Raw genomic sequence first — 22,738 nt, forward strand, 5'->3', positions numbered from 1 at the left:
TGCATACATGTGTCTTGAGAATGAGGAATGGGCCCCTGAGACATTTACCTGTTTCACAAATGATCGTATTTTACTAGAGATTCTGTTTGGGATTCAGATGTGCATTCGGACAGCAATTCCTTTCAAGAAATGATACGTTCTGGATGAGGTCAAAGGTGCTGGAACACTGTATTTAGGATGTATTTGCAGTGATTGTGTCTCCTGCTTCAACGCAGTGATATATAGATGTGCTCCTGTAATTTATTGGTACATGCCCAGGGCAGTAAGTTGTCTGAGGATTTATTTCCAGACGGCATAGAGCAGTGAAGCAGTGAAGTAGTGCAACACACTGGATCATTATATTATTAGAATCTATTCTACTTAAATTATTACATTCTACACAACTTGAGCTCTCAGCACCGTACTGAGCCCAGGTGTTTTTCTAAAGCTGTCAGGTGCAGTTCATTTACATGAAGGAAATCTCTTACTGGGTACGATTACAATGCAGTAAGTAGCACAGACTACTTAGGGAGTAGGCTGATGTGTTTAAAAACAACCAGCGCCAGACAAGAGTCGAACCTCCGAACTCCTAATCCATAGTCAGACACATTATCCATTGCACCACTGGCCCTCATGTGACACTGCAGGGCTGTAACCCAGTGAGCTTAGCACTGCAACTAGTAAAATATTACCCCCGGTCCATTCTTTTCCAAAAGTGAGAAACACCTGTTTTCTACATTTTGTCTGTTTTAAAACCATATCTCTTTAAACCAAACCAAGAGTTTGTCTTTTGCACTGATATTCTGATTCATTTCGATTTCGAAGAAAAAAAAAACATTACCTTCCAAAGCATCATAAAATTGTCCCTTCCTCCAGACTCTACTTCTCTCTTGTAGTAGTACAGCAGACCTTTCCAGGTGAGAAGATCACAGAGTCCGAAATGAGCTTCCTCCATCAAGCAAAGTACCTGAACTTGACTCTGTCATCATAAAAGCGCCCCTGTAATAAAGAAATTAAATCCGAAATCAAGAGGGCAGTTGCCTACTGAAGTTCAAGAAGTCATAAATTTTAACCTAGCAACATATTAAAGGCTGCATCTATACAATTACGATTCTAGAAATGCTCACCAGATTACGTTTTAAGAAAGAACTGCGCCTCAGGTTCCGCCGAGATCTTAACTCGGATGGCAGGATTCAGAGTCTGGAGTGTGGAATGATGGCGCACGGAGGGTCCACATACTGTGGATCCCTCAGTGATCTTCCGCGTGTTCAAACCGCCAGCGTGTGACTCCCCTATCCCCCTGACCTCATTGCTCTGCTCTCGCCTCTGTGCAGCTGAGCCCGACTCATGGTAAAGTGGAAAAAAATATGCCCTCAACGTGAGATTTACTCTGGAGTGAGGATAGTTGTTACCTTCTTATCGTTGAAACGGATGTATGTGATGTGGCGACTAGGTTCTTCTCCATTAGCAGGCTTAAGGTTAAAGAAAAAAACATTACTGACTTCTTTTTTTTTTTGCCAGCCGCGAGCGCTGATTAGCGAGGTTTGTATTTCATGTTTTGCAAGTTGCATCCATTTTAAGAAAAACAAGTCGTTCAAGACAGGAAATGAATACTTGCATTTAATTAAGTCTAGACGTATGCGGTTGTCCATAATGACCAGTTCTGTTCGAGAACACAGAACAAAAAAAGGCACCGCTGGGATTCGGACCCAGGATTTTCTGTTTACTAGACAGGCGCTTTAACCAACTAAGCCACGGCGCCCCGGGAGTGCTGTCCTTTTGCAGCCACTTGGACACGCCACTCAGACACATCTGCATTCGGTGTGTGCTCCGCCTGCTCGCTGAGCAAGTTGCCACCTTTACATACAATAGCAACATCGACACCAAGAGAAAGGATGACAAATGGCTTTTATCTGGAACTTTTCATGTCCAAGGAGCTCAATGTGCTTTCTGTGTACAACAGGGCCACTGAACTCCACACTGGCCACTGAACCACAGCAGTGGCTTGCTGGCTTGACATCTCCCAAGGAAAATGTTGAAATCGCATGTGGAACAGGAAAATGACCCTCGAGTATGAGGGAAAAAAAAGAAAAAGATCAACTGGAGTGCGCCAACCCATGTCAGGACAGCCCAGTTTCCTAGACGAGGTGGCCGAGTGGTTACTGTATGCTGAGTCTAAAGACAGTTTCACCCGTTTTCTGATTGCTCGGTTCTGTACCAGTGCAGACATGTCAAACAGTGAATGGCTGTACCTCTATTGTATCCGTGCTCAATGAATGAAATCGGTAACAAATGAATATATGTCTAGTTATACGAAAAACGAGTGGTTTATCGACTCATCTTCATTTGCAGATTTAGAGGCAGCTTCGATATTCGTTTTACAGACGGGTATTTTTTTTTGAATATGGGTCACACACATGCCACAGCAACAAAACATCTCTAGAGATGAGGCTATAGATCACCTTTCCATCCTGCAGGTTTTCCTCCCAAAGCCTACGGCACCAACGGCGACCCCTGCTGGCCGGGAGAGCAAAAGCTTACAGCACCTGGTATTCCCAGGCAGTCTCCCATCCAAGTACTAACCAGGCCCGACGCTGCTTAGCTTCCGAGATCAGACGAGATCGGGCGTGTTCAGGGTGGTGTGGCCGTAAGCGAAAGCCCTGGCGCCTGACTCGCTACTTGAAGCTGTGTGTGGCGGGGGTTCCGTGCCCCCCGAGCGGGACTGAAGGATCGTTCGTGTGCAACTCTTTGGAAAGGAGCTGCTTTCCAAATCGCATTGCGTGCCTGGATGTTGGCGAATGCGCTCCCTTGTGTTGGCTCGTCCCGCACTGGAGGAGGACAAACAATCTGCACGGAGGAGCACCAGGCAAGTCTTCACCAGACAAAAACCTCCAGTGCACAGCACTCTGGAAACATTTCGGGGCTTTCGCGTGTTTATTTCAGCACGTAAAGCGCACCGGTCCAACATGTCGGCCGGGCGCGCGGCGCCTCCGCCCTCTTGTGGCCTTGCGGCGTCAGAGCAAGAGGCTCCTTCTCGCTGCCCTTCCGCTGTGTTGCAGGGCCCCGAGAGGGAACCCGGAGCGCGCACTTTGTGGGGGGCGGGGGACCGCGTTCGCGCTCTGCCCCCGGTCTCTTGCGCGAGTACTAAATCTCACGGACAGGGGGGCCTCGTCATTGATTGTTACAGGTGAGACGGGGATTAGGAGGAGACCCCGACTGATGGGTAAAGGGGAGCACTAACACCAGAGGGACACCCCCGGCGTCTCTTTTTGAGAGACGCCCTGGGGTTTCCTAATGGCCAAGGAGGGTCGGGACCTCGGTTTGACGCCTCCCCCGAAGGACGGCGCCTGTTTGTGCAGCAGAGTGTCGCCATCAGGAGGCTGGGGCGTAAGAGAGCCACACAGCCCGCAGGGTGAGCGCTCCCTACTGGTCCCAGTCACACCTCTTGCAGGAGCAGCAGCAACCGGAGCTTTTCCGGGGTGGAATCTCCCATCCGGGTGCCGGCCAGGCTCACACCTGCTGGGCTGCCCCGGGGGTGAGCCCAGTCGAGAGTCGCAGGGCCAGATCTAGTCACCGGGGAGAAACGATACAAGTGAAGGATTGCTCGGCTCTCGGCACTTGAAAAGACCGACAAATGTCTCGTTCCCGCCGGAGCTGAATGTACCCGCATGTGTGGTGTCGTCTTCTTCCCCCGCCCCGCTGTGTTTGCTGTATTGTCTCTGAAGCCGGCCCCCCCGAGACGAGACGGGCTGTTCCTGTGCCCCAATTAACACTTTACAGGTGCCATTCCCCGGCATTGTGGCCATTGTCGGTGCTCACACGCGATAAGATAAGGCGGAGGAGAGCGGGGCATGCCCAGCGGCAGACATTCAAGGAGGGGGCAGTGCGAGGTGAGGTGAGGTGCGACACGCCGGAGCCCCGACGCAGCTAATGCGGAGCACTTGTTGGACTGGCATCGAAAGGACGTGTGCGCACGGAGCGAGCCTTCCCTGCGGCGGAGCGCGGGAACTTTCTCCCCCCCTCCCGCTGCAGGAAGTGTGTGCGCTGCAGCGGTGCCGAGAGAAAAGCACAGAAGGCAGCAGGCTCTGTGGAGCAGGTAAGAGACGGAGGCTTGTGGGCAGGCGAGCAGGCCCGTTTTTTGGAAATTGCTGAAAAGGTTTGTTCGGTGTGTGGCAGGCGCACGTCGCGAGCTTGCGTGGCGATCTGCCGGTCTGGAGTTATGCAAATGAGGCCGAATTGCATCCCGGGACATGCTGCGAATGCGCAACGGCGACTGCAGATGTGTAGGAAACGGTGCGCTCGTTTTCTCGTTTTGCCCACACTTTTGAGTGTTAGTGTGGCGTGTGAGTGTGTGAAAGAGTGGGCCCAGCAGGAGGCGGTGGCGTGCGGGGCGAGGAGGTGGCCTAGGCTGCGCGATTTGTGCTGTGGGTGCAGGCCGCTTGCAGGGGCCTGATTAACTCATAATTACCTGGCAGGGGAGATACCTTGATCAAGAAGGAGGTTCACCCAGGGCGAGGCTCGGCCATTGCACTCCGGCTGTGCTGACCCCTGCGAATTCCCCAAATGTGGGAATCTCGACTGCATAATTTCTGGTAGTGGGGGACTGCGTTCGCGCTCTCCCCTGATGTGCTTGGTCCAAAATCAGATACGGGAGGGTTAGGACACCACGAGCTGCGTGGCTGCGGAAGGATCCCGGTTTGACAGGAGTGGACGCCGCTGCTGGTTCTCGCTGGCTTTTAGTTAGGGGTCCGGAGAAGCATCTCAAGCTAGTTCCACTACTCCTTCCGGACGTTCATTCCCTTTTCAAAGTCAGTCGTTTTGCTGTAGTCTGCGTTCTTTAGGCTGATTATCGAGGTTAGCCTTTATTTGGTCATGGGGGGCCTCGGTACTGTATGCTGAGTCTAAAGACAGTTTCACCCGTTTTCTGATTGCTCGGTTCTGTACCAGTGCAGACATGTCAAACAGTGAATGGCTGTACCTCTATTGTATCCGTGCTCAATGAATGAAATCGGTAACAAATGAATATATGTCTAGTTATACGAAAAACGAGTGGTTTATCGACTCATCTTCATTTGCAGATTTAGAGGCAGCTTCGATATTCGTTTTACAGACGGGTTTTTTTTTTTGAATATGGGTCACACACATGCCACAGCAACAAAACATCTCTAGAGATGAGGCTATAGATCACCTTTCCATCCTGCAGGTTTTCCTCCCAAAGCCTACGGCACCAACGGCGACCCCTGCTGGCCGGGAGAGCAAAAGCTTACAGCACCTGGTATTCCCAGGCAGTCTCCCATCCAAGTACTAACCAGGCCCGACGCTGCTTAGCTTCCGAGATCAGACGAGATCGGGCGTGTTCAGGGTGGTGTGGCCGTAAGCGAAAGCCCCGGCGCCTGACTCGCTACTTGAAGCTGTGTGTGGCGGGGGTTCCGTGCCCCCCGAGCGGGACTGAAGGATCGTTCGTGTGCAACTCTTTGGAAAGGAGCTGCTTTCCAAATCGCATTGCGTGCCTGGATGTTGGCGAATGCGCTCCCTTGTGTTGGCTCGTCCCGCACTGGAGGAGGACAAACAATCTGCACGGAGGAGCACCAGGCAAGTCTTCAGTGCACAGCACTCTGGAAACATTTCGGGGCTGTCGCGTGTTTATTTCAGCACGTAAAGCGCACCGGTCCACCACGTCGGCCGGGCGCGCGGCGCCTCCGCCCTCTTGCTGCCCCTGCAGCTGCTTCACTTTTCCCTTTAGTTGCCATCGATTTTTTTGTAGTGCTATACATATACGATTGAGGTATCTTAGAGTTCTCCTTCGAAGACCCAGCACTCTCTTTTCCTTTCCCAGTGTTACTCATATCGGACTTTTTAAACCTAAAAAAAAATCGTTTTTTTTTTCTTTCAATTATAACTGAAATTTAAACAACTAGTGTTAAGTCCTTATTTTTCTGTAGTCAAAAAAAGCAAAAATTAACATTCAGGTCATGAAAAACTCAAAAAAACTCCCCAACCACTAAACTTTACCTCCCACCTGAGCGCCATCTTGAACGCCCCTACCACCAGAGAATGCTCACGATTTCGGAAGCTGTCTCCGGGACGTGCTGATTCCACACATCCTGAATAAATCATGATATTGTTAGTTGCTGTAGCTAGACGTTCAAATGAGTTTCATGGCCAGATGGACTGTTTCCTCCAGCGGTATAATATTGCAGTGAGACAGCACAATGCCTGCAAGACTATGTCACGCTAAACGCCACAGATTGTGTTTGTCCGTTCGTGTCAGTCGTCCCGCAGCCACGGGAAGTGGGACACAAACATGCTGCAATGCTTTCAAGACGTTAAGAAGAGTACTTGTGGCTTGAATGTGAACTGTACGTGCCTGCCCCCTTTCCTCTGTAGTGCATGAGTTCCTCCCGGCATGCCCTTCGTCATTGTTCTGTCATCTTGTATTTAAAGGGTTGTATTTCTGCTGCTGAAAATAAGCAACGGTTTTCTCACAACGCCCTTTGTTCCCAACGGAGCCCTTGTCTGTCATGAAATTCTTCAAAACCTCAAGCTAGAAGAAGAAGAAGACGACAAATATGAAGCGTTATAGCAACGACATGCCATGAGACGATCGATAGCGATTTCCATAGGATCCCCGCGGTTGCCTGGCAACCGTCAGCTTTGCGCAGTGGCAGTATCGTAGCCTGTGAGGTTTAGCCGAGGCGCGATTATTGCTAGTTGAAAACTTTTCCCAATACCCCGCTTCCGCCGGTTTGCAATACAATCGGCGAAAGCAATTTTTGACAGTCTCGTCAGAGACTGAGCAAGGTGTTTAAAGACAGATTTGGTCATGGTGATATCATGGTAGAAAGAAACGAGCTTGTTACGTGTCAACAGAAACGCTCTTCAGCTCTTTCAGCGTTATGCAGAGAACAGCGTCTGTCGAGATTACTTTTGTGTAAGCGCGAAACGCCGTGTGCTGTCAGTATGATTTCATATTGCTCGTAGCGGCGCCTGGCTTTTGTCTGTCAAACGTTAGGTTGCGCTTCTTCATGCTGCATCGTCGGCATGAGTGGAGCATTTTAAACGTCTGTACTTACTGCGCCCCATAAGAAATCGTTTGTCCCCATTCAAAAGAGATTGTGCGATGTCCTGCAGCGTTCGCAAAGCAAACCTTTGACAGTTTGAAAAGAGGAATTTATTCTGCTTCCTGTGCGTGCAGTAGTTACAAAGTTGAACGTCTTTACACGATCTGCTGCAGTTTTCAGTGGGTGGGCTTTGTCAAATGGCTTGGAAAAACGCACTGTGTTTCGGCTCGGGAAACATCATGAGCAGTGTCCTGCATGTTTTCTGTGTATAGCTGTCTTTTAACGCATACAGAATTCATTCGAAATCATTGATTTCTCCAATTAACAAGGGTCCCTTTTTGAACCTGCCAGAAGCATTCTTTCAATGTAACAGATTTACTCCGGGGAAGGGCAGCATGACATTGAGAGTAGCTCAAGCTTTCAGCACCTTTATCTGACTGCATGTATGCAGACACTGCTCAGAATCCCCTGTAAGATTCTCCTTCAATTCCGTTTTGCAGTGCTTTAGCTCTTTCAAAAGGCTTCGCTTTGCTATTCACAATCCAAGGCTCATGACAGCATTTGAAAACATTCGCAACTGCGTTGGCCGGGAATCGAACCTGGGTCAACTGCTTTGAAGGCAGCTATGCGCAACACTGGCTCGCTCCAGAGTAAATCTCACGTCGAGAGCATATTTTTTTCCATTTTACCGTGAGTCGGGCTCGGCTGCACAGAGGAGAGAGCAGAGCAATGAGGTCACGGGGACAGGGGAGTCACACGCTGGCGGTTTGAATACGCGGAAGATCACTGAGGGATCCACAGTATATGGACCCTCCGTGCGCCATCAGTCCGCACTCCGGACTCTGAATCCTGCCATCCGAGTTAAGATCTCGGCGGAACCTGAGGCGCAGTTCCTTCTTAAAACGTAATCTGGTGAGCATTTCTAGAATCGTACTTGTATAGATGCAGCCTTTAATGTGTTGCTAGGTTAAAATTGATGACTTCTTGTATTTCAGTAGCCAACTGCCCTCTTGATTTCGGATTTAATTTCTTTATTACAGGGGCGCTTTTATGAAGACAGAGTCATGTTCAGGTACTTTGCTTGATGGAGGAAGCTCATTTCGGACTCTGTGATCTGCTCACCTGGAAAGGTCTGCTATACTACTACAAGAGAGAAGTAGAGTCTGGAAGAAGGGACAATTTTATGATACTTTGGAAGATAATGTTTTTTTTTTCTTATACTGAAAATGAAAGGTAGTTGTTTCTATATGGACTCAGTCTTTGGAATTTGTATATATATATATTTCAGTGATCCCTCAGCCATTCCTTCTGTATTGTAATTCAATTTCTCTTTTAAAATTCCTTCCCCACTTTTAGGACCTGCAGTTGCTGAACTCCACAATGGCTTCTATTGGAAAATCTGTGACTGAGACCAAGTAAGTGTTCACTTTTTTATGAAACCATTATTTATTTTGGAGCAATGAGCAATTCTTATATAAATGCGATAAAATCATTATGCTCAAACTATGAGAGAGAAAATTAAGGATAATTTAAAAAATCAGTCTTAGCTTGTTTCTATACACAGATGGTATTATTTATTTTCAAAGGAAACCCGCGAGGATTCCCCTGGTGTGCAAGATGTGCCTGAATACTCTTGAACAGCTTCCTGCTCACTTGAAGAGGGAGTGTATGAAGCACGCCACGGCAGAAGAGATAAGGATGGCCTCTCAACAGGCGAGGGAGGACATGATGAATCACCTGAAGAACGGGGTCATCGTGGATTACCACAGAATAGAGATCGTGTCTGGTGAGGCAAACAGGATAGTGGTTGTAAGACTGCTAGAGTCCTTGGGCCTTTTTGTACATGGGAAGCCTGAAGACACATTGGCAAGGTGAGATATTTTTAATCTGTAAGGCTTCTGTAGTTTCTTTTTGAAATCATTGTTACAACATATTATGTAAAAGCATGTTGAAAAGAATCTACCTGCATTCCAGCGGCCCTGAGCAAGACGCCGCTGTCCAGGAGGAAGAGATGCCAGAGGCTGCTCTAGAAACTGAAACAGAAGCGGATAAGGAAGGGGAAGATGTGAGCTCTGAAGAACTCTATCAGCAGTAAGACTTTTTATTTTTCAGATGTATCTATTTTTTACTAAAATTCTAATTTGTCTCATAGGTATAAAATGTTTAAACCGGTGTTTTATATCCTTACAGGCCCTGAGTAGTTAAAAAGTATCAGCAGGCCGGAAGAGAGTGGCCCAAGCTGGACTCTATAGAAAGCACTCCCTGGATGCTCCTCTCCTGATTGGATTCAAACAGTACCTTACCAAGGATCTGGGAGTGGCAAATTATTCTCAGGAGGTATTTATTTTTTAAAGGCATTTAAAATTTCTTTATAAAGCATAAGCAATCATTTATTACATCGCTTCTTGAATTAAATCTTTTGACAAGAGGTAAGACTTCTGTTACATTTCAACCCATGTTTAGCTGTGTTTTTTAGATTTAACTGAACCAATTTCTGTGTGTGATAATGTCCTTGAATTCTGACAACATCACACTAAATTACACGATATAAAACAGCTAATGTTTCTAGAGATAAAGTTTCTGAGATGCTTCTAATTACTTTTTATTACCAGGGACAGTTTAATTCACCTTGTACAGTACTGTAAGACCAAGATGCTTTTTTTAAAAGTTATTTAACATTTTATAGAACTTTGTCTACTATGGCAACATGATGAGCTTGGTGAAACTTGGAAAAATACTGCTTGGCCACTTATCTTAAGATAAAGATAGGATAAAGGTTTATCTTTTGCACCTACCTGACCCCCAGGGAAGGCCAATGCTTTCTAAGTTGATGGTTCCCTACAGTAGACTGTACTTTAATTTCAAAGGTAATGTATATTGACCCAAATCAGTTTTGGAATCCAATCTACTGACGAGATGGAGCACATCCTTTTTTCAGGATTTTAGCATCATACGTTTGGTATATTTAGTCCCTAATGCTGAAAGAAATGATCATAGAACATTTGGACACTTTGTGGGCTTGAAATACAAAGCAAATCATGTTCTATGGTACAAGATAAATACAAAACTTAAGCTTTTATTTTAATTAGATTTGTTTATAAAGCATAAGCAATCATTTATTACATTAATATATGTGAAAATAACATTTTAGCATCATACGTTTAGTATATTTAGTCCCTAATGCCGAAAGAAATGATCATAGAACATGACATCTAACCTTACCTGCGGTGTTTTTAATCCCTATTGCTCAATGCATGGTGAAAGCATTGCATACATGTGTCTGACAATGAGGAATGGGCCCCTGAGACAGTCATTTGCCTGTTTCACAAATGATCGTATTTTACTAGAGATTCTGTTTGGGATTCAGATGTGCATTCGGACAGCAATCCCTTTCAAGAAATGATACGCTCTGGATGAGGTCAAAGGTGCTGGAACACTGTATTTAGGATGTGTTTGCAGTGATTGTGTGTCTCCTGCTTCAACGCAGTGATATATAGATGTGCTCCTGTAATTTATTGGTACAAGCCCAGGGCAGTGAGCAGTCTGAGGATTTATTTCCAGACGGCATAGAGCGGTGAAGCAGTGAAGTAGTGCAACACACTGGATCATTATATTATTAGAATCTATTCTACTTACATTATTACATTATACACAATTTGAGTTCATTTTAAAAAGTAAAATGTAATGAAAGGAATGCATTTTCATAAGAAAGATAATACCGATATGCATGTGATAATCTTCCTTATATCATGTAGTGCGTCATTTGGACACTTTGTGGGCTTGAAATACAAAGAAAATTATGTTCTATGGTACAAGATAAATACAAAACTTAAGCTTTTATTTTAATTAGATTTGTTTATAAAGCATAAGCAATCATTTATTACATTAATATATGTGAAAATAACATTTTAGCATCATATGTTTAGTATATTTAGTCCCTAATGCCGAAAGAAATGATCATTTGTTTAACATGCACGGGTCTGTCTCAAAGGATGCAGTACTCCTGAAGGGTCTCAAACCCAACATTTCGGATGCCTAGCTGTATCCCTCACATGTGGCACCTCAGAATGACTTCTAACCTTACCTGTGGTGTATTCAGTCCCTATTGCTCAATGCACGGTGTACATACTGCATACATGTGTCTTGAGAATGAGGAATGGGCCCCTGAGACAGTCATTTGCCTGTTTCACAAAGAGGGACATGGACCTAGACCTGGCCCGTACGGGGCTCAAACCCACGACCTTGGCGTTATTAGCACCACGCTCTAACCAACTGAGCTAACATTCCTCACGACAGTGCTCCTCTCTGTGCTGCAAAAAATCAAACTCAGGGAATTTCTTTTGCCCTCCTTTGAATAGAAAGCCGTGTAATTCAGTGTACGGGCTTTCTCGTGCAGTTTCATGGTTCTTGTAACCCAAATCCTACACTGGCCTGAAGTGCCCCCCCATTTCACAGCATTTTTCAGCTGATTTAAAATGTACCTAAAGGAGAAGCATTATTGAAGACCATCAATTACCAAGAGCTTTTGTCAAAGGTTTTGGTTGTCATTTTGAATGACCACAGAGCGCTGTGACGTCGGTTTTACATCTCATCCAAAAGACAGCGCCCTTTTACAACACAGCATCTCCGTCACTATACTGGGGCATTGGGACCCGCACAGACCTCAGGGTGAGCGCCCCCCCGCCGGCACCATTAACACCGCTTCCAGCTGGAAGCGTTGTTTTTCCCTGTAGCTCACCCTCATCCGGGTACTGACCTGGCTCACACCTGCTTAGCTTCAGTGGGTTTTCAGTTGCGAGTTGCAAGGGGATGCAAGTGATGGAGCCGCTCGCTGCAAAAGCCACTGCATTGGCCGGGAATCGAACCCGAGCCTCCCGCGTAGCAGGTGAGAATTCTACCACTGAACCACCAATGCTCAGTGCCTGGACCTTCAAAAAAGACGCTTTTTTGGTGCTCTGTGCAAAACGCGTCGACATCTGCTTCCAGCTGCAAAATGCCATTCGCGGACACTGAAGAACTTCCAAGGCAGCGGGTACAAGCGATTGGGCGTTTTAAAACCACCAGGAACAGCAAAGAGGCGCGCTTCTTTGCTTACGCCGAAACACACCGACTGGAGGCGGACAACGTAGTCGGCAGGATTGGAACCTGCGCGGGGAGACCCCAATGGATTTCTAGTCCATCGCCTTAACCACTCGGCCACGACTACAGCAAGCCCCACTGCCGCTGCGTTCTTGCTACAATCTTACTTGGATCGCGAGGCGCCGGCGGAAGCCTATTTCAAAGTCGTTCTCCGTTTCAAAAAAACATTTCCAAAATACAAGCCTTGCAGACAGACACGCCTCAGAGGACTTAAGGGTGGCTTCATGTCGGAATGATAAAGTCTCCCCGTCCGGACATGAAAATGCCACTTTGTTACACACAAAAAAAGACTCAACAACAGAGAAATGCCCACAAGCATTTCAAAAGCCGCACCACGCCGCTCTTGAAATAGCTCTTACGTTAGTGGTAGACGCAGGAATCGTCCTGCACTTGCATATAACGCCGTTACGTGGCCAAGCAGTATTGTACGTCATCCTAGCACTGCACCCCGGGTCGTACGGTATATGGGAACGAGCACACGCCACGAATCGTCTCGAATCACTCCCTACAGCTGTAAGGCGCCTTGAAGCGTGCACCCCCAACATTCTTCTTTGCGCATCTGTGAAAGGTAAACTCTTGAGCAAACTCTGAACCAGCTCTAAGGAAACTAATCCGATTAGACGTTACTTTGACTCATCTTCTTACGCTCAGTGCCGGATTGCTCAAACTCCAGCTAGGGTTAGGGTTAGCATTCCCACGCTACTTAGACACTTTGTTTACGCTCAGTGCTGGATTTTGGGAACTTCAGGACAAGTGGGAATTTTCTCCTATCTGTCCATTCTGTTTTGTTTTGGAGACTCTTGGCTGCCTATGTTGTTCAGTGCAGCGTGAAGGAAACATTTTCCAAAACTCAAATTTTGCAAGAAAACCTCTCCAGCTGCTTTAACTCTCTTCATTTTTGTCATTTAATGTGACACTCGATGTATAACTGGAGCCTCACATATGCAAATGGTGAGGCTCCAGTTCGACACCCAGTTCGACACCACTTTACAGTATATGACAAAAGCATGGCAGACTGTGCCGGACCAGCTGGTAACTTCCGCTTATTTTGACCATATTAAACATTGGAAATCTTCCCACTTGCATTTGTGAAACTTGATTTTGGCTCCACCTAAGACACTCTTAAATCTTCAAACACTTTTCTCTTCTCCCAGCGTTGCATGAAAACCCATCTCACCACGGAAAGGAACCTAACAGCTTTGGTAAGAGAGCAGAATTACCTGAAGAACTGCTTTCCATGGAAGCAGGACCAAGCGATGTAGCATTTTTATAGTACCAGGAAAGGAGAAGCGGCACTTCGCCTCTGCCGCGCAGGCACAAGTCGACGTGCGGCAGACGCCGGAGTCGGCAGGTTTCGAACCTGCGCGGGGAAGCCCCAACGCATTTCGAGCCCATCGCCTTAACCACTCGAGCACGACAAATGCGAGCCCGCCGCCGCCGCATTCCTCCTATAATCAAACACGGACTGCGAGGTGGCTGCGGAAACCTTTTTAAAGTTGCTCTCCGTTAAAAAAAATACCTTTCACAAGATTCGTGCCGGCAGACAGACACGCCTCAGAGGGTTTAAGGCTGGCTTCACGTTCAAATGATAAAGTCCCCCAGTCCGGATGTCAAAATGCAACTTTGGCAGACAGAAAAAACATCAACAAACCAAAAATGTGGACAAGGATTTTACAAGCTGCACCACACTGCACTTTCAAAAGCATTTACATTCGTGTTAGACGCAGGAATTGCCTTTGATTTGCGCGCTTACGAACGCCATGGAAAACGAAACAAAACTAAAGCCCTCAGCTCCTGCACTTGATTATAATGCCGTTACGTGTCGAAGCAGGAATTTACGTCATCCTACCACTGCAACACGGGGAATAGAGGGAAATGAGCACAAGCTACGAATTGTCTCTAATCAGTCCCTACAGTTGTAAGACGCCTGGAAGCGTGCACCCCCATCGTTAATCTTTGCGCATCTGTGCAAGGTAAACTCTGGAGCAGTCTCTGAAACGGCTCAAAGGAAACACGTGATTGATTCTATGTGCATCTGGGGTTCATTTCTTATTTACATTTAATTCAAGGGAAAGGCTTGGGTCAGTTTCAGACGGCCTCCAACAGCGAGATTCAAGCGCCCCACCTTCAGCCCAATCTGCGCCGCCAGAACGCCAACGGCTCCTCTGGTCTCCGGGGTGCGGTTGTGACCCCGTAACCTAAAGTGTTGGTGGCAGACAAATGGAGACTAACAGGTGATGTCCTAGGACATGACTACATTGTGACACTCGGTGGGGATGGTGACCATTGCTTGGAAAAGAGTGCGAGGCCCCTTTAGAAAAACATTTTGTTAACAGGCATTCTGCCTCAGCCTAAACACCTATAGCTTGCAAAGCGCATGCTATTAGACAGGCACCTCTGCAAGACCTTAAGAGTCTCTTAAACTAGTGATAGTAAGGTGTTCCCAATGGGCGATGTTTGGCTTTCAAATCATCTCTCTGTGGAAGCGCCGAGATGCAGCTGTTTAAGGCTTAGAAGCAGCTGACTGTTTCACTACCTAGCTGATTACTGTCAGTCAGGGAGCTCAGAGGTGAAAAGCCTGTCTGAGAGACAATTCGCCGTCGATCAGTTCAATATGTTCCGTACCAGCTCGGCGCACCTGAGATCATCTTGGTAGCCGTGTAGCTCAGATGAGTGAGAGCGTGTGTGTGTGTACCACCGTGATTGGATGCCGGTCCTTCTCAGGTCACAGTAAACCTTCTGCTGCCTAACTTTCCTAATTTTGGGGATCCCTTTGAAAAAGCAAAGGAAAAAAAAACTGGCTCTCATCAGCGTGATCGACCCAACCCAGTGTGCCCCAGTGGCCTAATGGATAAGGCACTGGCCTCCTAAGCCAGGGATTGTGGGTTTGAGTCCCATCTGGGGTGCTCCTGTCCCATTTTGAGCGTACAAATGTCCTTGTGATTTGCAAAGCTGCAATCCCACCTTACTCAGTGAGCGTCTCTGCTTTTCTCTCACATACAGTTGGGAGAAAAACTTTTGTAAACAGCCCTTCGGAATGATGTGGATTTCTGCATGAATGGCTCCTAACATGTGATCTTATCTTAATCTAAGTCATAATAATTAATAAAGAGAGTCTGATTTAACAAACAACACACGCCCAACATTTGACATTGCTGTTTCTTTATTGACCAAATGGTTTAAACAATCAAGGTCATTGATGGAAAAAGTATGTGAACCCTTATATTAAGGAGCTAGTGGAACCTCCTTTATGACAAAAACCTCAACCCCCACTTTCTGTAGCGGTTGGTCAGACCTGAGCAGCGGTTAGGAGGTATTTTGGCCTATTCCTCTATGCAAAACTATTTCAGTTCATGTATATTTTTGGGATGTCTTGCGCTGAACGGCCTGCTTCAGATCACGCCACAGCACTTCAATGGGATTGGGGTCAGGACTCTTACTTGGCCATCCCAAAATACGGAATTTCTTCTGTTTCAGCCACTCTGTTGTTGATGTACTCCTTTGTTTTTGTCATGCTGCATGACCCAGCGTCTTTCGAGTTTTAGATCACAGGCAGACACCCTGACATTCTGCTGTAGAATTTCCTGATACATCTTGGAATTCATCGGTCCCTCGATGATTGCAAGCCGTACAGCCTCCGCCATGCTTCCCACGTGGGATGAGGTTTTGGAGTTGGTATGCAGTGTTTTGTTATCTCCAAACATAACGCTGTGCACATTTACCAACAAGTTCAACTTTTGTCACGTCTGTCCACAGAACATTGTTCCAGGAGTTGCTGTGGAACATCCATGTGGTCTTTAGCAAACTTGAGAGGGGCAGTGGTGTTTTTTTTTTGGGGGGAGAGCAGTGGTTTCCTCCATGGTGACCTCGCATGATCACCACTCCTGTTCAGATTTTTTCTTATGGTGGACTCATGAACACAGACGTAAGACAAAGTCAACCACCTGTTCGCTAGATCCCATCCCCACTCAGCTAGTCAAAGATTCCCTCGAAGGACTGGCAGGACCTATAATTAGTATGATGAATGCATCGCTTGCGTCAGGCGTTGTACCTGATCAATTTAAGGTAGCGGTTGTTAGACCGCTCCTTAAGAAGTCAAATTTGGATCCACAAGTTCTTAACAACTACAGGCCTGTCTCAAAGGTCCCATTTCAATCTAAAAGTCTTGGGAGAATAGTTGTTGCCCAACGTCAATCGTATCTGGATTCAAATAATATACTTGAGAAATTTCAGTCTGGTTTCTGAAACTGCATTAACAAGAGTCGTAAATGATATTCTCTTAGCTACTGATGCGGGGAATGCAACAGTGCTTGTGCTTCTAGATCTTAGAGCTGCCTTTGACACGGTTGACCTCTCTGTTTTGTTACACAGGCTTGAGTTTGAGGTTGGCTTATCTGGAACCGTCCTTCAGTGGTTTACTTCACATTTAACTCATCGTTTTCATTATGTTCAAATATCTAATAATTGTACTGCTTCATCAATGTCACCAGTTCAATTTGGGGTACCAGAAGATCAGTGCTGGGACCAATATTGCTCTCTCTCTCTACATGCTGCTGCTAGGTAGGATAATATGAAAAAATAATATGAACTTTCATTCATATGCTGATGACACTCAAATAAACATTTTGTTTACACCAAACGACAACTCTTCTATTATCAGTTTAGTTAAATGCATTAAGGAAGGAAATACTTGGATGTGTGAAAACTTTTCGTTACTCAACTCTGAGAAAAATGAGGATCTGTTGATCGGAGGCAAGAATACTGATAAGACTACTATAACTTCAGCACTTAACTCAGAGGATTTAAACATTTGCCTCAAAGAGACAGCACGTAACCTAGGCGGCATATTAGACACAAGGCTCTTAACAACTTGCATTGTTAAGTGCCTTGGGACAACCTTGTTGTGAAAGGTGCTATATAGAAATACATTGATTTGAATTGAATTGACAATGTAAAATGTTGTGTGTGTTGTTTGTTAAACAAGACTGTCTTTATTTATCAAAAAATAAAAGGAATTTGCTAGGAATGCAAACGTTAGGCTGCGCTTCTTCATGCTGCATCGTCGGCATGAGTGGAGCTTTTTAAACGTCTGTACTTACTGTGCCCCATAAGAAATCGTTTGTCCCCGTTCAAAAGAGATTGTGCGATGTCCTGCAGTGTTCGCAAAGCAAACCTTTGACAGTTTGAAAAGAGGAATTTATTCTGCTTCCTGTGCGTGCAGTAGTTACAAAGTTGAACGTCTTTACACGATTTGCTGCAGTTTTCAGTGGGCGGGCTTTGTCAGATGGCTTGGAAAAACGCACTGTGTTTCGGCTCGGGAAACATCATGAGAAGTGTCCTGCATGTTTTCTGTGTATAGCTGTCTTTTAATGCATACAGAATTCATTCGAAATCATTGATTTCTCCAATTAACAAGGGTCCCTTAAAAGATTAGTCAAAGTAACGTCTAATCGGATTAGTTTCCTTAGAGCTGGTTCAGAGTTTGCTCAAGAGTTTACCTTTCACAGATGCGCAAAGAAGAATGTTGGGGGTGCATGCTTCAAGGTGCCTTACAGCTGTAGGGAGTGATTCAAGACGATTCGTGGCGTGTGCTCGTTCCCATATACCGTACGCCCCGGGGTGCAGTGCTAGGATGACGTACAACACCGCTTGGGCACGTAACGGCGTTATATGCAAGTGCGGGACGTGAGGGTTTTCGTTTGTTCATTTTGTTTTGCTCTGCTTTGCTTTGTTTCGTGGTCAAGAGGCGTAAGGTAAGTCGTAATCCAGGGAGAACACTGGTGGCAAACAGTCCGAGGTGAGAGGTGAGGTCCAAAGTCGAAAAGGCAGAAACGCCAGGTAGAGCTCTCAAGGAGTAGACTCAATACCAGTGGGAAGCAGGTAAAGATGGTAAAAATAGCACTGCGTACCGCACGGTGGAGTGTGTGCAGGTGGGTTAACTCGTGCGGCGGCGTTTGTTAATAATCACCCGCTGCTGGTGCTGTTTAGATTGCTTAAGAGTTGGTCTTAACTGCCTGGCGGTCATGACAAGCTCCTCTTTAAGCTGTGGTTTAGTTTTGCATTCATGTGTTTCTAGAGCAGTTATTTATGGGGGTGGGTGGGTCTTTCACAGAGGCTCAGGACAAATCCCCCGCCTGAAAGTCTAATGTGTGCGTTCAGACAGTCACAGGTCAAGAGCCAGGCAGGAGGACAATGGACAGAAGAGCCAACGAACTAAAAATAAAAGAACAGATATGAAAAAGCCACCATCTTTTTCTTTTTGACATTTTCCGACTTTCATGCAAGCCAGGACAAAGTTGCTCGTAGCTACTTGTGGATTCAAATACTCTATCGAGTGCTTTGATGAGTTTTTGCAATTTGATTGTCGTCCTGTCAGCCTGTTTCTGGTTTTTTTTTTCAATCTAGTGATGGAAAGTAAGAGGGAAATGATGGAGCAATCAATAACCGCTCCGGAAAAATGGCAGAAAGAAATGGCCCGTCACTAAGGACATTTGTGAAGCAGAGGAGTGACATCACCACAAAGGCGACTTATTCTGCTGATCGTTTTGGTGAATAATGATTGAGCCGTGTTAAGAGAAAGGTAGCTGCGTCAGCATGCTTAGGCTGCAAAGGATAAAGCAAAGGTTTACTCCATGCTGAAAAGAGAAGAAAAGAAGCACAATGTTTCGGCTGTGGAGCCTTCTGCGCCATCTTCTTTAGCAATGGTGATGATGTTTACATTGGAAAAACTGAGACACGCATACTGGAGGGGCTTGAACCACCAACTTTTCAGCACCACAGAGTCTGACAGTCTTTTGTGCGCCCTACATTTGCAGGTTTATGGTCAAAGAAAACAATCACTTGCGCTTCTTGCAGCCGGCAATCCTTTTCCACTGACAACCAAGAAATGGATTTCATCTTTCACAAGCTGTATGGATTTCTTCAAAAACAAGTTATTCCAGAAAGGAAATGAATTCTTGCATTAAACTGAACCAAGCTGTACATGTTTGTCTGAAATGAGACATGCGGCACAACAAGACATGGAGAGAGGCACCGCTGGTATTCAGACCCAGGATCGCCTGCTTACTAGGCAGGCACTTTAAGCCACTAGGGAACAGCGCCAGCAGAGCACCGCGCTTTTACAGACACTTGGACACATCTGCGTTCGGTGTGCACTTAACCTGCTCTCTGAGCCCGTTGCCTCCGTCCCATTTAATAGCAGAACTGACGCCAAGAGAAATGATGAGAAATGGCATTTATCTGGCACTTCTCATGTCCAAGGAGCTCAATGCCCTTGACACCTCCCCAAGGCGACAGAGCTGTGCATTCTTTGGCGACAACATTTTTTCTTTTGTTTTATTTCTATACTTATTGATAGAATAAAAACGATATGTCATGTACTGTAAGGGAAATGTCTCTTTTCATGGGGAAAGCTAGCACCAGCAAATGTTGTGTTTAGAAGAAGTGATTTAACATGACACGTGACCTAATTTACCGGAGCAAAAGCTCACCCAGCAAGCCCTGCTTTACTTCTACAGGAGAGAAGTACTGTAGAGTCTGCAAGATGTTCAGCTGGGTAGCTACGTCAGCATGCCTCGGCTGCAAAGGAACAAGTAATAGGTTTATTGCATGCTGAAAAGAGAAGAACGGAAACACAGCGTTTCGGCCGTGAGGTCTTCTCACACCTGAAGAAGCCTCACACCTGTAAAAGGCTCCATGGTTTTCTTTCTTCTCTTTTCAACATGGAATACACCTATTGTCTGCAAGATATGACAATTTCACGGTGTTTTGGAAGAAAACCTTTTTTCTTTGAATTCAAAATCAATCAGAATTTCAGCACGACACACCAACACTTTTTCTGTTTTAAGGAGATGATATTTTAAACCTGATAAAAATAGTAGGAAACACAAGTTTCTTGCTGTGAAAATTTAGATGGGGAAGTGTACTACTGGTAGCAGTGTAGAGCTCTCTGTGGTGGAGTGCAAGCGCATGTTCTATGGGCCAGTGGCGTAATGGATTACGCGTCTGACTTCGGATCAGAAGATTGTAGGTTCGAGTCCTGCCTGGTTCGTGAGGCTTTTAAACCTCTCAGGTTCCTCGGTAACAGGTTGCCGTCATGTATATGAACTATAGAAAAGCATCTGCCACAACCCGTAAATTAGCACGCAAGTGCGGGCTAGTTAACACAGAACTGTATGGAGATCATCTCCAGCTCCGAGCTCAATTGCAATGATAAAACATGCAGAACAGAACTGGAGAGCAGCTGAATTTGTGCTCAGTAGGGTGGGGAGGACTCAGCATTGCTATTGTTCTAATTGGCATGAACTGCAGGGGATCTGAATCAGAACACGTCACTTAGTTCGATCATTGCGTCAATATGTAGGCCACGTTAATATAAAATTATTACTTTGTCTGTCTCGTCTTTGTATATAGCTGAATGTCCCTGACAATTTCATGTTAGTTTTTAAGAACGACATTGGTGCTAATATATACATATATAGCATATAAGGAACACGTAAAAGTTTAGTCCATGCTGAAAAGATAAGAAAACCGCCACAATGTTTCATCTTGGAATAAATCTTTACTTGTTGTTTTGCAGCCTACCCATTCTGACCTAACTCCTCCCTTGAAATTCCCTAACAGATAAGGGTACGTAACGGCTCATGCGATGCTCAGTTGCAATTTGTCCCAAAACAAACAAGAACAGCAGCTGAGGGTTTGAGTTTGAACATGCACTGTATTAAAACAGCTTTTATTTCCATTGATAAATGCTAGATATTCCTACAGAGATTCTCCAGGTAGTAAGCGATTCCTGTTTCTGTTTCTATTTCTGTTTCATATATATATACAGTATATATACAGTATTGTACTATTATTATATAATTGTTACACTGTGGCTGTATTGTGTGTGTTAAGCTGCTGTTGCACTGCAATTTCCCTCACGGTCTAGACAAGGACCGGAGGTCTGTAATAGCTTTGAGGAGCTGTGTCAGGCAATGATCGGAGAATTTTCGGCTTTTATCGATCCCATAGCTGCCGTGGCTGCTGTGCACCATATTAAGCACGAAAAAGCTGAAGCCCCTCGCGACTATTATCAGAGGCTTAGGCGCACTTATTTTGCAGGGCGGAATGAAGAGGGTTGCGAAGAGAACGTGAATTTCAAAGGTTTATTCATTGCTAATCTGCATCCCTCAGTCAGGAAAATGATTGTGATGCACACTGATGCAAAAGCGATGAAAATGGCTGACATTAGAAGGTTGGCTCAAAAAGCCTGGGGAGCTGAAGTCTCTGCTTCCTCAGAGCGAAAACCTGCTAAAACGGCCGTGTTCGCCACTAAAGCCAGCAGGGTTGACGACTCGCCTCAGCTCGAGGCAGCTGAGGTTCCTGAGCTCGCTAAGCCCCGGCGCAAAATAGGCAGGCAGGACCGCACTAAGCGTCAGAGCCGCCGTGAGCGCTACGGGGAAGGCAAGGGCTCAGGCAGAGTCTATCATAAGACTGGACGAAGGGAGTCGACTGCAGCCCGCCTGGCCAGGCTTGAACAAGCCCTGCCTGAGAGATCAGGACAGGGTAAACCTTCCGCACCGAATGCCAGAAGTGTGAATGAGCTTAGGGGGACCACGCCCCTTCTCACTGGAGGAGGCGGGGATCCGTCCCAAGCCCCTCCCTCAGTCTATCTGATTGGGTGGGAGGGTTCCTGCCTGGAAGAAGGCTGTGACTCTGAGTTGGGCGCTGACCCCGCCCCTGAAGTCAAAGAAAAGGCAGGCTTCCAACAATTCTTAGGGAATCTCAGCCAGAAAGGCAAAGCAAGGCGTATTTATATCAAGGTTTCTCTTGAAAACGTCTTAGATAGAGAAGCACTGATTGACACTGGGGCTGAAATTAGTTTGATGTCAGGCGATCTACTCAGCGAGCTCAAACGAGTAGCGAAAGGAAAAGGCATCAGACTTAAGGTAGAACCTTGTAAAATAGATATTTCCAGCTATACCCAGGATCATGCCAGGATCACACACCGAGTGTGGGTGGCACTTAGGTTCGGGCCAATGAACGTGGTGCATCCTGTTTACATCTCTAGGTTAAAAACAGAGCCACTACTCATTGGCCAAGACCTGCTTGACAGACTGCCAGAGTGGAAAATTGTGGGCTCAGGTCAAAAACCCTAAGCCTGTTGCACAGCAAAAAGGGGGATTCAGTGGTTGTGCTGTGATCACACAGTGCCCACTGAACACTATAGCTGAGTTGGAGGTTCCTCCTGGTTCCTCTGGACGAGAATAAATGTCTCTTCTTGCTTTCCAAAACTACAGGGAAGTCCTGCCCAGGCCAGCACTCCCACGGTCTCCCAACTACAGGAGCAGTGCTCCGAGCAGCTGCTTGACCCGCCAGGTAAAGCACACCCCCTTTTCATCCCTGAAGAAGAGTGGATCTCCCTGTCCGGTAATGAATGGGAGTCCTTTCTGTGCACCCTGGTACCTCAGGGGGTCCAGGACTACCACCCCATGGTGGTGGGAGGGGGTCCAGGTGGCAGAAGTGCAGGTTGATGATGTAATTCTTAGCCTCAGCTCTGAGAAGTCCATAATCAGTGA

At 46.2% G+C, this 22,738-nt stretch overlaps 7 non-coding genes across 7 annotated transcripts; 4 read left to right on the forward strand and 3 right to left on the reverse strand.

Moving 5' to 3' along the window:
* Window positions 1-2,513: 2,513 nt before the first annotated feature.
* On the reverse strand, window positions 2,514-2,632 carry LOC138227348 (5S ribosomal RNA). Its single transcript, XR_011184934.1, has one exon. It is a non-coding gene; the product is annotated as a 5S ribosomal RNA (ribosomal RNA).
* A 1,807-nt stretch (window positions 2,633-4,439) lies between these two features.
* LOC138227349 (U1 spliceosomal RNA) lies at window positions 4,440-4,603 on the forward strand. The gene has a single exon (XR_011184935.1). It is a non-coding gene; the product is annotated as a U1 spliceosomal RNA (small nuclear RNA).
* Window positions 4,604-5,239: 636 nt separating this feature from the next.
* Window positions 5,240-5,358, reverse strand: LOC138227360 (5S ribosomal RNA). The gene has a single exon (XR_011184945.1). It is a non-coding gene; the product is annotated as a 5S ribosomal RNA (ribosomal RNA).
* Window positions 5,359-6,629: 1,271 nt separating this feature from the next.
* Window positions 6,630-6,771, forward strand: LOC138227351 (U4 spliceosomal RNA). Its single transcript, XR_011184937.1, has one exon. It is a non-coding gene; the product is annotated as a U4 spliceosomal RNA (small nuclear RNA).
* Window positions 6,772-12,164: 5,393 nt separating this feature from the next.
* On the reverse strand, window positions 12,165-12,246 carry trnas-aga (transfer RNA serine (anticodon AGA)). The gene has a single exon. It is a non-coding gene; the product is annotated as a tRNA-Ser (tRNA).
* A 2,766-nt stretch (window positions 12,247-15,012) lies between these two features.
* trnar-ccu (transfer RNA arginine (anticodon CCU)) lies at window positions 15,013-15,085 on the forward strand. Its single transcript has one exon. It is a non-coding gene; the product is annotated as a tRNA-Arg (tRNA).
* A 5,071-nt stretch (window positions 15,086-20,156) lies between these two features.
* Window positions 20,157-20,229, forward strand: trnar-ucg (transfer RNA arginine (anticodon UCG)). Its single transcript has one exon. It is a non-coding gene; the product is annotated as a tRNA-Arg (tRNA).
* Window positions 20,230-22,738: the final 2,509 nt, after the last annotated feature.

Source organism: Lepisosteus oculatus, unplaced genomic scaffold (genome assembly GCF_040954835.1).
Source record: "Lepisosteus oculatus isolate fLepOcu1 unplaced genomic scaffold, fLepOcu1.hap2 HAP2_SCAFFOLD_347, whole genome shotgun sequence".
NCBI classification, from domain to species: Eukaryota; Metazoa; Chordata; class Actinopteri; order Semionotiformes; family Lepisosteidae; genus Lepisosteus; species Lepisosteus oculatus.